This window comes from Zingiber officinale, chromosome 1B (assembly GCF_018446385.1).
Source record: "Zingiber officinale cultivar Zhangliang chromosome 1B, Zo_v1.1, whole genome shotgun sequence".
Lineage (NCBI taxonomy): Eukaryota > Viridiplantae > Streptophyta > Magnoliopsida > Zingiberales > Zingiberaceae > Zingiber > Zingiber officinale.
This window is the reverse complement of record NC_055986.1, coordinates 11,050,514-11,065,506: the sequence shown is the minus strand read 5'-3', so window position 1 is coordinate 11,065,506 and position 14,993 is coordinate 11,050,514. Positions and strand designations below refer to the sequence as shown.

The following is a 14,993-nucleotide window of genomic DNA, read 5'->3' as shown; positions in this document are numbered from 1 at the left end:
GTTCTTGTGTATGCGAAGATCTAACTTTGCAGGGGAATTCTTTCCTTTTGACCCTGAGATTGATAGAACTTTCCATAAAAGAAGAATTCTGCAAAGGCAAATTGAAGAATAGGAACATTTGAATATGGCAAATAGACCACTTAAGGATTATGCAGCACCCTATGCGAGAGGTTTTCGATCTAGTATTTCAAGACCTTCAGTGGAAGCTAATAACTTTGAGATCAAACCCGCAATCATATCTATGGTGTAGCAGAACCAATTTGGTGGAGGACCTCATGAGGACCCTAATCAACACTTAGAGGTCTTTTATGAAATATGTGGTACTATGAAAATGAATGGAGTTCCTTCAGATGCAGTTAGATTATTATTATTTGGGTTTTCTTTAAGAGATAGGGCAAAGCAATGGCTGAATTCTTTGGCTCCTAACAGCATCACCACTTGGGAGCAGTGTGAGCAACAGTTTCTTGATAAGTTCTATCCACCAAGCAAAACAGCTCATATGAGGAATTTAATTGCAAGCTTCAAGCAAACTGACTCAGAATCTCTTTTTGAAGCATGGGATAGATATAATAGTATGCTCAGACAATGCCCACATCATGGGTTGGAAAGATGGTTAGTGTTGCACACTTTTACAATGGTATCAATTATCATACCAAAGTGTCCCTTGATTCAGCTGCTGGAGGGGCACTTATGAACAAAAGCTTAGATGAAGCCGAAGAAATCATTGAAAGTGTAGCACAAAATCATCATCAATGGGCAAATGAAAGAAGTGGTGGCTATTCCTCCGTAAACCCAACAATTAAAGCATCAGGGAAGTTTGATGTAGATGCAGTCACTCTTTTGTCTGCAAAATTGGACGCTCTTACAAAGAAATTTGAGAATATGGGGACTAGTGCTAATATGGTCAATGCTATTAGTACATCTTGTGAAGTATGTGGGAGTTCAGAGCATTCAAATGACTCATGTCCATTGGGAGCTATCACTGCACAAATCAATCAACTTGAACAATGTGATGCAATCATGAGTTACAATCAAAGGCAGAACAACCCATACTCAAATACTTATAACCCTGGATGGAAGAGTCATCCAAATTTTTCTTACAGAAATAATCAAGACCAAGGACCATCTATGGGGGCAAGACCAAATTTTCAAGCTGGGCAACAAAATTTTCAACATCTATCTTCTCAAGGCTTACCAAAGTCAAATGTTGAAAAGATGCTTGAAGAAATTATCTCAACTCAGAATGAAATGAAGCAAGATATAGCAAAGCTCATTCAGAGAATGGATAATTCTGAAAAACATCAAAAGATTCAGGATAGTCAAATTGCCCAACTAGCTTCCTCATCATCCAGAGCACCAGGACAACTTCCAGGAAAACCTGATGTGAATCCTATGGAGCATTGCAATAGGATTGAGCTTAGGAGCGGACGGACCTTGGGAGACTCCCAAGTGACTGCTTCAAAAGGGATACAAAAAGAAGAAGAGCTCTCTCCTCCTATACCAAATCAGATTCAAGCTAATGAGGAGAGTACCATTGAGGTTGAAGAGACTCTTCCACTGAACCATCAGAGCAAAGCTGTCCCTTTTCCTCAGAGACTTACAATGCTCAAGAAGGATGAAGAATTTGGCAAGTTTCTAGAAAAGGTTAAGGAAATTTGTGTTGAGGTACCTCTTATTGATGCTATTCTACAAATGCCTAGATTTGCCAAATTTCTGAAGGATCTCATGTCAAATAAGAGAAGAAGAGGAGGGGGCGAGACTAGGGGGCTTAGTGAGGAGTGGAGTGCTATTTTGAGAAGAACACTTCTCCAAAACTGAAGGACCCAGGGAGCTTTTATATTCCTTGCAACATAGGAAAAGAATTTTTTGAAAAAGCTTTTTGTGATTTGGGGGCGAGTGTTAGCCTCATTCCCTATTCAATTTGTAATAAATTAGGTCTCAAAAACATTAAACTTACTACTATGACACTTCAACTTGCCGATCATTCCTGCAGGTACCCTTTGGGTATTATAGAAGAGGTGGATGGGAATGTTATTCCCACAGATTTTGTTGTGTTGGACATGGAAGAGGACCCTAGGATTCCTATCATATTAGGAAGACCTTTCCTTGCTACAGCTGGAGCTATAATTGATGTCAAAAATCATAAGCTTTCTTTGGTAATTGGTAAGGAAAAGTTGGAATATGATTTATCTAATATCTCTAACCATGTCTCGTCTCTTTTAAATGCTTGTAGCAGGACAAGCATTTATAAACTTGAGGAATGGAATTTCCATCCTCATGGAAGGCCACCAAATGAAGGAGACAATGTGGTGGAAGATGTTGGGAGAAGATCTCCCAACAGAAACGAAAAGTATATCTGTCCTCCAAGGGCGAGGAAAAGGAGCGAATGATTAAGTTTGGTCGAGCTAAAGACCTTAAACAAGCGCTTCTTGGGAGGCAACCCAAGGGTTTTTTTTAGTTAGTTTTGATTTGTATTGTAATTTCTTTTAGTTTGATGCATTCTTTTGATTTTGTTTTCAGGTTAGGTGCAAAACAGAGTCAGGCCGTGTGCTATACACGGCCAGGCAAAGGTTGCAGAGAATGGAAGTGTTTGGGCCGTGTCATCCAGACACGGCCGTGTGGGATCTCCCGAGGAGAAAAAGGTATAGGCCGTGTCATAGACACGGCCGTGCAAAGAATCCCGAGAGGAAAGATGGAGAGGTCGTGTCCCAGACACGGCCGTGCGAGGAATCCAGAGAAGGAAGAGGGGGAGGCCGTGTGGATCTACACGGCCCGTGCAAAGAATCCCGAGAGGAAAGATGGGGAGGCCGTGTAGATCTACACGGCCCGTGTAGGAGAACTATTAAAGTCTTCTTCCTACCTCACACGGCCAGATCTTGGCCGTGTTCCGCACACCCCCAACTCTCCAAAACATATCTTTCTCTCCCAATTTCTTAAAAACTCCTCTCTAATCTCTCAAGATCTTTTAGATCCGATTCTCCTCCTCTCTAAGACTTGGACTTTTGTTCTCTTAACCTAAGATCTTTTGTTCTTTGAAGTTTTGTTCTTTGAGTTCCACAACTCTAGATAATTCTTCCCCTATCTAAACTCATCAAGATGTCCAATATTTTGAAGAGACTTCGCAAAGGAGGTGGTGGATCTAGTGGAGACAAAGAGAAGGAGCCATCAAGAGACAAAGGAAAACAACCAGTGAAGGGCAAAGGCAAAAGGACTTCACGCAACGAAGGTAATGACAATGAATTCAATATTGTGTTCAGAAATGATGATCAAGTAACTAGATTTGCAATTCTTGTCAATAGAAAGATAGTGTGTACTAGATATATGGACCCAACTGTTCTTGATATGCTTGGAATTAGGGAAGATGTAGATTTGATTATTGGGTTTTTGGATTGGAGTGATATTATGTACACACATTTGCCTACATATCCTCGTCTTGTTTTGGAATTTTTAAGTTCATTGGATGTCCATTTTACTAATGAAGATGATTATTTTGGAAAAATCTCTTTTAGATTAATGAATCAAGAATTTCTATGGGCATTTAGTGACTTTAATTCTTGTTTTGGAATAACCACCGGTAGCCCTCGTAGGTTTGACCCAAGGTTTAATTGGAATCATTTTTGGAATGCAATAACTGGGTTAGATCAACTTTATGAGCCTTCAAGAGCTAAGGCCTCCCATATGCAAAACCCCATCTTTAGGTATCTACATAGAGTCATGAGTAAAACTATTTTTGGTAGGGGAGAGAGTGATGGGGTGGTTAAGAAGATAGAGCTTTATGCTTTATGGGCTATGCTTTATAAGGTTGAATTTGACTCTGGTTTTCATTTTGTTCAAACCTTATTGAGATCAGCTAGGGCATCATCGGGATCAATTGTTTTTGGTGGTTTGATTACCCGAATAGCTTGTAATTTAAATCTTGATGTTGATGGGTTGGAAATAATTCATAGTAATGACATGATTGACATTGATACATGTCTTGCTATGAAAATGATCGTTCGGGATGAGAATGGTTTCGCGTTTCCTAAGAGGAGTGGTTCTCCTTTACCCCTTCCTTTTCCTGAACGAACTACTATTCGTAACCGGGCTAATTGGGTAATTTCTGAGTTAGATTTTGAGGATAACCCTTCTATACCTGGAGACACTGAGCCACATAATGAACCCTCGTCATCTGGACATACGCAGCCTTCTAGTTTTACGGAGCCTGCTAGGCATTCTTTTGCATATGGCACGGGATCTTCTAGGTTTGATTTTTCAGATTTTCGTACGTCTCTAGAATCACTTCATGAGAAGCAAGATTCCCAACGAAAAATGTTGGAGGGGCGCTTCTCTTTATCTGATGATCAGTTTAGGGAGGTACAAAATCATTTTCAGTTTACGAGGAATTTTCAAGGTCAAGTGGCTGAGTTTGTGCAGGATTATGATACTGATCAGGCTAGGATGAGAGATTTTATGCAGAGTATGACGCTTACTAGTCAACAAGTTGATGCTTTATATGAGTATCATAGATCTTTGGGTGAGATTTCAGGTTTTCCTAGTTTTCCTATTGGCCAACCACGTCGTAGACCTCCTTTCCCTCGTCCACCTCCACCTCCTCCACCATATTGATTTCATCGGGACGATGAAAAGTTTAAGTCTGGGGGGGTGTCAGGTATTGTTTAGTTTGGTTTTCAGTTTTTAGTTTTTGATTAGTTTTTCATGTTGGTTCTTATTTTCATTGCTTGTTGCTTTATTTTGCTTGTTTTTGAAATAATCATGGCAAAAAAATTTTGAGAACATCAAATCTTCACTTATATGCTTTCTTGGATTCAAGCGAAATGTTAGCACGATTATTGTCTCGATTCATGATGTTCGCATGATGCTACTAGTAAACTTTGTGTAGTTCTTTTTTCTATCTTGGGTAGCATGAAACAAGCTAAGAATCTTATGGTGATGAGTTTTAGTTTTGGTTCAACCTTAAGGATTTTATCTTCACTACACTTGTGCTTGATGCTTGAATAGTTGATGTCATTGAAATAGTCATGATTCATCTTGTTTGCTTAGTACTTGGTTTCCATGGTGATTTCTCAACTTTCATTTTGGTTACTGGATGAGGCTCAAATCATTAAAGCTCATTTGGAAAAATCAAAATATCCCAACATGTATGCTAAAAGTACATTTGTGAATAAGTTTTGCACAATGCAAACACTTATAAAAAAAAACACAATAAGGGATATAAAAAACAGTTGTCATGAGTGGAATCTAGCAAGTCACCCCTTTGAGACCGAGTTAGGTTATTGGGGAAATGACTGTTTAGCTTCTCTTGAGATTGAGCACACCTTTGAGACCTTGGGTTAGTTGAGAAATATGAACCAAGTGAATGGTAAGTAAGTGCCTATCACTGGTTACTTATCTTTCACTGGAAACATTAGGAATTCAAATTTGATGACGACTTGACTAGGACATGGATTGAAACTTGAAGGGTGTTGAGTTACTTTTACACTGCGCACAAGATTCTTATGCTTGAACCATACTTTACTTGTTTCCATGATCAAGCTTGTTAATGAAACTTTTTGATAGAATTAGGAAAGTGCACTGGGTTTTATGAATGTGTTGTAGAATATATGAATTTAAATTTTTTTTAAAATCAAAGTTTAAAAGAAAGTTGTTGATGTGCGTAGATTATATACTCTTTTATGCATGTTTTTACGCACATTTACATACTTTGAGCATGCTTGATCTATGCATTTTTATACTTCCAGCTTTCCTTTTAGCATATTTACTCTTTTGGTTCGGAGATCTGCTTTTTGTGCATTTTCTGTACACAGGAGTCGATTTGGTGAAGAATCTACATTTTTGGGCATGCATTGGAGGAAACGAAGGGAGAAAGCACCGGGCCGTGTACCTCACACGGCCATGCACTGGGATGGAGCTCGGGCCGTGTGGAGTTTGGCACCAACAGAAGAGGAAGATGACATGGCCGTGTGAACCTCACACGGCCGTGTCAAGATTTGAAGCCAACCAGAGCAGAAGCCTTACATGGTCGTGTGGATCTACACGGCCGTGTGAGACTTCCAGAGACCAAGCAGGCTGTGGCCGTGTATCATTTCCAGAGAGCAGAAGGGTTCTGGCCGTGTGGAGTCACACGGCCGTGCAGGTTTGGCAGAGAGAGAACTGGACATGGCCGTGTGAATCTCACACGGCCGTGTCACGGGGTCGTGTGGCGCCCGATTCCCTCCTCTATTTAAACCCTTCTTCATGAATTGAAAGGGGATCTCTCCCCCTTTGGGAGAAAGGAAGATTTGGTGGTTTCCTCCCATTCTTGGGAGGATTTCTGGGCGATTCTAAGGGAGATCTCGACGATTTCGACTCCGGAGCATGGATTGGATCCGAAGACGAAGCTTCTTTGTAGATAAGTTTTCTCTTTTCCCCTCTTCTTGTTTTCTTGGATTGGGGATTCAAGGAATGCTTGTAATCTCTATTCTTTCGGGTTTTCTTCCTCGATTCATGGAGTAGATCTTGTATTCTAGGATTAAGGGAGTACTTGTATGATGGATTGATGTAATCTCTTATGGATTTGCCATTTTCTTGTTTCAATGACATTATCTTGCTTGTATCAATTAGATCTTGAATGATTGATGGTGATTTATGCTTAATTCTCATTCTTGATTGATTGTTTGGATTCCTTATGGACTTTGTAAAGATAAACTCTCACTCGATCATCCGAGGGATCCACGTGACAGGTGCAAGCCCGTGTAAGGACATTTGAGAGATAATCTTGAAGAGGAAATAGGGATATTCAAGAGAGTAGGATGGATTTTATGATTAGCTCCTTGTATCTTGATAGGTTAATGAGTCGTGGGCTTCTACGTTGATATCCGAGGAAGGCATGGTAATAGGTGCACTTCTGTGTAAGGACAACATAGGTACATGTCTAATTAATCCTATTTAGATACATTTCTCAGTCCTTAGCCGGTTGTCTATTGCAAGAGGGAACCGGCAACTTTCTACATGTTTGGCAATTGAGGGATAAGAATTGGTGAACCATTTACATTCAAGAAATCTTACAAAGAAACCGAAACTCCTAGAATCTTCCTTTATCATAACCCAAAACACTAAACTCTTGTTTGTTGATCTTTAATATTAGATTTGTTTACCTTTACTTTGCTTTTGAAACGATTGGATAGTTGTTTAGCTAATTCGCATTGAGACATTTCTAGTGCTTATTCCAGTCCCTGTGGATACGATAATCTTTTATATTACTTGCGACATTTCCGTACACTTGCGGAGCGTAACATTTTCCGCATAGCAACCAACACACACAACGTCCGAGGTTAGAAGAGGAATACGGTAGAAGATCAAGAGATCTTTCTAAAAGGTATAATTAGTAATTTTTCCTTTCCGCATCATACTAGTTATTTTTGGAAATAAATATCAAATACAAGAGGCTTACGATTCTAGTATTTCGAATATGTTTTTCGATGTAGTGTTCTTTTATTTTTACTTTTCCTTGTGATTTGATTGTTCCTTTCGGTTAACCTAAAGTTATTTTAGGAAATTAAATATTGGCTTTCCTTAAAAGGTTTTGTCTAGTCGGTGGTGGTTGCTCCCATATCCAAGAAGGTCATGTGTCTCGCCACGTCAGTACTGGGAACCGATTATGGAAATTAATATTTAATAGAATTAATAACTTAGGTGATTTGGATCGAACGTGTTAAGTTCCGCAGGAGATCCAAGTCTAAACCTAAAAGAACAAATAAATTAAGTTTTGGATCAAACGTGTTAAGTTCCGCAGGCGATCCGAAATTTAATTTAAAAGAACACATGGTAGCTAGGAAAAGGTTCAGATCTTTGTACAAAATTTTTGTACAGTGGAACCTCTAGGTTTTCCGAGTAGCAACCAACAATCCTTTCCATAATCATATGTGACCCTTGCATATTTCTTATCATGGGTTTGGATGATTCTCCCTTACCGTTGGTCACTCCTCCCTTGTCATTGTCATGTGTCACCTTAACACTTGACCTCCTCTTGGCTTTGGGGGATCCAATTTGATATTTTTAGGTCTTTGACCACCAAAACACATTTCAAGTCCTTTAGGGCAAATAATGAACTTATCTAGGACTTTCTCCATTTCCTCAAGCCTTGACTTTAAAGATTGATTTTCTAATTCTAGGGTTATAATCCTAGAGTCAACTTGTCCACCTTGGACATTCCTAGACCTACCCACCTTCATAGGCATATGTCTCTCCTTCTTGGGATTAATGCCTAGGTTTTCATCCACTTTCCTTCCCTTAGGCAAAATGGTTTGGGTCTTATTAGGTCTAACCTTAGTACATGATTTCCTAGGGTTATCTATCGTATTAACTCTATTTCTTGTTGGAGTGTATGCTGAAAGCCTAAGCTTTTGTAAACATTTGTTTTGAATAAAGAATCACATTTGGTCAAATTGTCTACATTTAGTTGTAGTTGTTCAATTAATTTATATTGTAGATAACATAGTATGTGGTGTCACATGCAGAAGATAATGTTATCAGTACCTTATAAATTATAAACAGTAGCTCACGACCAAAATGGAAAGGAACAAACCATTAGAAGGTCGTAGTGTAATTAGGTATTAGTTTATCTTGACTATATAATTACACTAGTACACTCAGAGTGTATTGAGTAGGACCATTTGAGGTCGTTATCATAGCCTCTTATTTATAGAGTACTATACCCACCTATACCCACCTTCTATACCCACCAATAGGGGGCCGGCCAAGCTAGCTTGGGAACCAAGCTAGTGGGGGCAGGCCAAATTAAATTAAAAAAGAATTTTAATTTTAATTTTTATTATGTGGAAGAAATAATTTATTAAAGAGAATTAAAATTAAAATATCTCTCTTGTAAAAGATCTATAAAAGATTAAAGAAAGAGATTAGATCTCTTTCCTTATTTGTAGATTGGTGAGATATTTTATTTTCTCTTTAAAATTATCCACATGTTGATAAAATTAAAATTATAGAAATTTCTTTTTATCAACCATGAAGAGATTTTTAAAGAGAAATTCTAATTTTAAAATTTCCGGAAACAAATTAGGAAGTTTTAATTGTTGATTAAAACTTATCTAATTTATCTCTTTTAATGTGGCCGACCATTAGAGATTAATTGGGGAAATTTTATTTTATTTTTCTCAATTAAATCATGTCAAGGGAATTAAGGAAATTTTATTGTAATTAAATTTCCTAATTTGCCTAGGCCAAGGAATATAAAAGAAGGGGTGAGGGTGCCTTCATGAGACAACATTTATTATTTCTCTCCCTCTTTTATTCCTTGGAGTGGCCAGCCATCCTCTTCCTCTCTCCCTCTTTGTGGTGGCTGAAACTCTCAAAGGCTTGGAGCTCTTGTGGCGGTCGGATACTACTTGGAGAAAAAGAAGAAGAAGAAGGAGAGAAAGCTAGCATCTCTTGGAGCTTGGTTGGTGTTTTGTTCTTCATCCTTGGTTAAGCTTTTTGTGGCCGAACCTAGCTAGGAGGAGAAGAAGGTGGTTGGTGGTTTCTCATCTCGAAAGATCATTGCCCATACAACGTCCGAGGTTAGAAGAGGAATACGGTAGAAGATCAAGAGGTCTTTCTAAAAGGTATAACTAGTAATTTTTCTTTCCGCATCATACTAGTTATTTTTGGAAATAATATCAAATACAAGAGGCTTACGATTCTAGAATTTCGAATATGTTTTTCGATGTTGTGTTCTTTTGTTTTTCTTTTCCTTGTGATTTGATTGTTCTTTTCGGTTAACCTAAAGTTATTTTAGGAAATTAAATATTAGCTTTCTATAAAAGGTTTTGTCTAGTCGGTGGTGGTTGCTCCCATATCCAAGAAGGTCATGTGCCTCGCCACGTCAGTACTGGGAACCGATTATGGAAATTAATATTTAATGGAATTAATAACTTAAGGTGATTTGGGTCGAACGTGTTAAGTTCCGCAGGAGATCCAAGTCAAAACCTAAAAGAACAAATAGATTAAGTTTTGGATCAAACGTGTTAAGTTCCGTAGGCGATCCAAAATTTAATTTAAAAGAACACATGGTAGCTAGGAAAAGGTTCAGACCTTTGTACAAAATTTTTGTACAGTGGAACCTCTAGGCTTTCCGAGTAGCAACCAACATTTCTATCATTATACCTAAATCCATAATTATGCATGAGTACATAATTTCCATTTTTCCTAACAAGTATGTAGTAATTTAAACTTAGATTAAATTTTAAAATAGGAATTACCTTCTCTTTTATGTTTAAAGCTCTTATTTGACTTGAGCTTCTATTTTTTTCCCATTTCTTCAAGTGCGCCAATTTCTTGAGCTCTCCTCTCCTTGGACACTTTGTGTGGTAGTGTCCCCACTCACCACATGTGAAACACCTAATGTGCTTCTTCTCCTTGACTCCATCCTTACAATCCACATTAGTTCTTAAAGCAATTTTACTAGGTTTAGGACTTACCTCATTTACCTTTTTAAGCGAAGGACACCTACTCTTATAGTGCCCCATCTTACCACACAAAACATTTGATGCGGTCTTTTATGCTCTTCTTGATAGTTGAGGTGGAGGGTTGAGCTTCCAAGATCTCCTCTTTCTTGGATTGCTCTTCTTCCTCTTCACTTAAAGATGTGAATGGTTCCACTTCTTCCTCCCTTGAAGATATGGATGATACCTCCTCATCTTCCTTCTCCTCCTCGGATGTTGAGCACGTGTCAACATCTGATTGGTCTTTCCCTTTGACCAATAAACCCTTCTCCTTGGGTTCCTCCACTCCTTGGAATTGTGTAGTATCTTCATGGAGCACAATCACCTTACTCCAAAAGTCATGAGCACTCTTGTACTCACCTATATTCAATACCATATTAGAAGGTAATAAATTAATTAAAATTCTAGTTACCTCCTTGTCCGCCTCCGATTGCTCCCTTTGCTCCTCGATCCAATACCGAGGTTGGAGGCATTTTCTCTTCTTGTCGAATGGAGTCTTGAATGACTCCTCCAATGTCATCCAATGGTTCCAATATATTTAGAACCACATCTCTAAGCGCGACTTCTAATAGCCGAAGTATTCACACTCATATGGAGGTGGGATCCGGATGCCCCATCCGAGAGGTCTCTCCGACTCCATCTTCTTCTCTAGTGGTTGCTCCTTTGGCGATTAGTCCAACAAAGAGAGACCAAGATTTGATACCACTTGTTGGGACCTTGATGTCCGATAGGGGGTGAATAGCGTCTCACCCAGAATGTTGGTTCCTACACTCGTTAGTACGTACAACGGAATATAAAAATAAATACTAACAAGAGAAAGCAAACCTGACAAGTTAATTAAACGTGGTTCTAAGATAAAACTCCTACTCCATTATTGTCCGTAAGGTGGATGATTCCCTGAAGAACTTTCGACTATCTCGCGCAGCTCCTTGTGGGTGGAAAAACCTCACCACAACTTGCACAAGACTACATTGGATCACTTGACCACTTGTAGACTCTAATTAGGGTTAATCATTACTAATTTTGTCAACAATGCCCAAGCACCCCCCGAGTTCTATTAAATAGAGCTCAGGAGGGAAACACCAAGTTGTTTTTCCACCACTAGTCGACTAGTACAACCACCATCGACTAGTCCTAAGTAAAATTCGACCATTACAAGCCAACGATCAACTTCCAGTCAACTGATGAAAACATCAGTCGATTGGTATAGTAGCGCTATAATATTGCTACAATACTGCTAGAGTAATCTGAAATTTTACCCTGAGTACAATCTCTCATGCACTCGTCTTTGCCCGCACAACCTAGACCTAGCCTTCTAGCCTCCTCCATCTGCCTCGTGCCCCTCAGATGCCTCCCCATCCTTCACGCCTTGCCTTCTGGAGCTTCCATCGACCTTGCCATTATTGTCAGGTATTCCTTTGCCAAGAGGTCTCACCTCCGGTACTTCATCCATTGCCAAGACTACATGCTTGGATTTACACCACCAAGACTCACCCTTGGGTTTTCTTTCTTTGCCAAGATCGCACTTGGACTTTCCTTATTGTATCTGTATCCTACACACTCACAATACACATATCAAATACAACAATAAACATAACTTAAACCTTTATCTAAACATCAAAATCTAGGACACCTAGATTGTTCCAACAATTTCATATCCTTTATTATCTAATAAATCATGCGCTGGTGATAATTTCATCATCCACCCATCAAGAAGCCCTTATTTCAAACAAGATAAATGATCACGCTAAGGAATAAACTACAACCACCAATTGACAAGCGTCAGTGGCCAACGGTCGGCTGACTTCAACGGTCGACCAACCACAGGGGCTGACCAACCTCAGCGGTCGACCTTGGCACGACTAGCCTCGAGGGTTGGGTGGCCAGAAATGGTAGGTGAGGGGTCTAGAAAATGAGAAGGGAGGAGTGGGGAGGGGAAAGAAGAGGGGATGAAGCTTATCGTAGTACCTCTCCAAGCTCATGTTCACTGTCACTGTAGTCATCGTTGTGGCCACTGCTTAATGGGGGTGATCGGATAGATTTGGGGGTGGGGGATTGGGAAAAGTTGTTAAGTTAGGATTGTTGGTGATAATGAATCCTAAATTTGTTATTAAATTTGAGATCCCAGTTGATTTTGGTGAATGTCTTTGAATTTTAGCGAATCTTGGATTTGTCACTAAATTTGAGATCCCGACCAATTTATAACTTTGGTGAAGATATTTAAATTTGGCGACGAATCCTAAATTCATCGCCAAATTTGAGATCTCTACCAATTTATAAATTTGATGAAAATATTTAAATTTGGCGATGAATCCTGGATTCATCGTCAAATTTGAGATCCCGACCAATTTATAAATTTGATGAAGATGTTTAAATTTAACGATGAATCCTTGATTCGTTGCCAAATCTGAGATTCCGACCAATTTATAAATTTGGTAATGAATCGAGGATTCGTGGTCAATTTTGAAATCTAGGCAAAATTTAAACTTGGTGAAGATCTTTAAATTTGATGACGAATACTAGATTCGTCGACAAATTGGCGACGAACATGAGATTTGTCACTAGATTGGCAACAAATCCAAAATTCATTACCAATGTAGCGATGAATCCAATTGGCGACGGATTTAGTGACAAATTTATTTTTAACAATGAAATTTGCAATGACATAGTTTTGTTGCTAATTTAGGGATAAAATATTTTTTGTTACAAATATTGTTGCTAATTTGCGACGATTACATTTTTTTCATAAATTTCATTGTTATTTTTCAACGAATTGTTTTGTTGAAAAAAGTTATCGTTAAATTAGTATTTTTTTTAGTGACTTTTAAAACTAAGTTAGATAGGCTTGAGTGTCAAGTTGATAAGAGCTGAGCCGAATAGAGTAGGGTGTCGGGTCAATTGAGACTAACTAAGTGACATTGGCTTGTCGGATTGATAAGATTGAATGAGGATGAGCGGAGCATTGGGTCGGTGGAGACCAGTCAAGTGAGGTTGGCCTATTGGAAAAGTAGAGTTGAGACAAAGGAGTCAAGCAAGTCAAGCCCAAGCTATCGAGGAAACTGAGTTGAAGGAGTCGAGTCCCTTGTGTCGGGATACTGAGTAGGAGGAGTTGAGTGTCGGGGTTGAGTCTATGGTGTCAGGATAAACTGAGTCTGAGGAATCGAACGAGTCGAGTCCTCGGTGTCGAGAAGGGGTCGAGTCTCTGATATCGGGGTAAACTAAGTTGGAGGAATCAACTTTAAGGGGTCGAATCCCTAGTGTCAAGGTAAACTGAGCCATAGGTGTCAAATGTTAGATCCATCTTGACTTCCTGTTGAAAAAAATAAACTAAGTTTTGGTCTTTTTTGGTAATTTCCTATTTGTATTATGTTAACTTTTTATTTAGTTTTTGGGTAAAATAGGTCATATAAATATTTGATGGTGTCGTTATATTTTTATGAGAGAGGGAGAAAAAGATAGCTTTTTCGGCTAGTTCCTTTTCTTAGTTTTACAAGTCTTGCAATTATTTTTTTTAAAAGATATACATCCTTGTTTCCAGTGTTCATAATCTATATTGGCTACAATTTGTCTCTTTCAATGATCGCAAGTTTCCGTTCTTACTTTGGCTTCATTCTTTTAAATTTGATTTTTTTGGGTTATTCTCAGTTGAGTTCTACAAGTGGTATTAGAGCACGACTATTATTGATCATGACAAATAGAAGTATTCTCTGTTCGGTTCTCAAATTAACGGGAAAACATAATTATATTTATTGGAAGCTTTAGATGGAGACACATCTTACAACGTACAAATTATTGAAGTATGTGAATGAAGATTTAGTGAAAGATGCAGATGATGATGACCAGAGTCGTGATAGTTTGGCTTTATCTTAGATACACCAAGCAATCGATATGTCCATGTTTGTCAAAATTTCCACCGCTAAAACTGCAAAACAGGTGTGGGATATTTTGGACAAAACATATCGAGATATTGACATAGTCCAAAGGAATAACTTGATAGCGTTGAAGAGAAAATTTGAAGGATGTATGATGGAGAAGACAGAGACAATTGAGGCTTATTTTTCTCGTTTAATGGAGATAAAAATGAGATGGAACTCAATGGCTATGAGGTTGAAGATGAGATGTTTGTTGAAAAGTTTTGAATAGTTTGCCTTTGAAGTTTGATTATATTGTGGCTGTATTGTAAGAGATGAAAGATTTTTCGAAGATGTCCATTGAAGAGTTGCATGGTTCATTGATTTTACATGAAAGAAGGATTAATGAAAGACTGGAGAATTCGACGAAAAAGGGTTCAACAGAAAAGGTGTTGCAAGCCTTGACTCCAAAAGGCAATGGACAGGGACAATCCAATAATGGTGGTGGTGATTCACATGCTCGTGGTCAGAATTTTAGAGCTCGTGGGTGTGGTGGCTGTGGAAATTACCAAGGTCGTGGTAGAGGTAATTTCCAATTTCAGCAAAGAGGTAATCCTAACAATTCCAATTATAGTCTACAATTTCAAAAACGTGAGGTCCATTGTTA

At 38.6% G+C, this 14,993-nt stretch overlaps 1 non-coding gene across 1 annotated transcript; it reads right to left on the bottom strand.

The window, feature by feature from the left end:
- Positions 1–497: 497 nt before the first annotated feature.
- Positions 498–603, bottom strand: LOC121994491. Its single transcript, XR_006115748.1, has one exon. It is a non-coding gene; the product is annotated as a small nucleolar RNA R71 (small nucleolar RNA).
- Between the last annotated feature and the right edge of the window lie 14,390 nt (positions 604–14,993).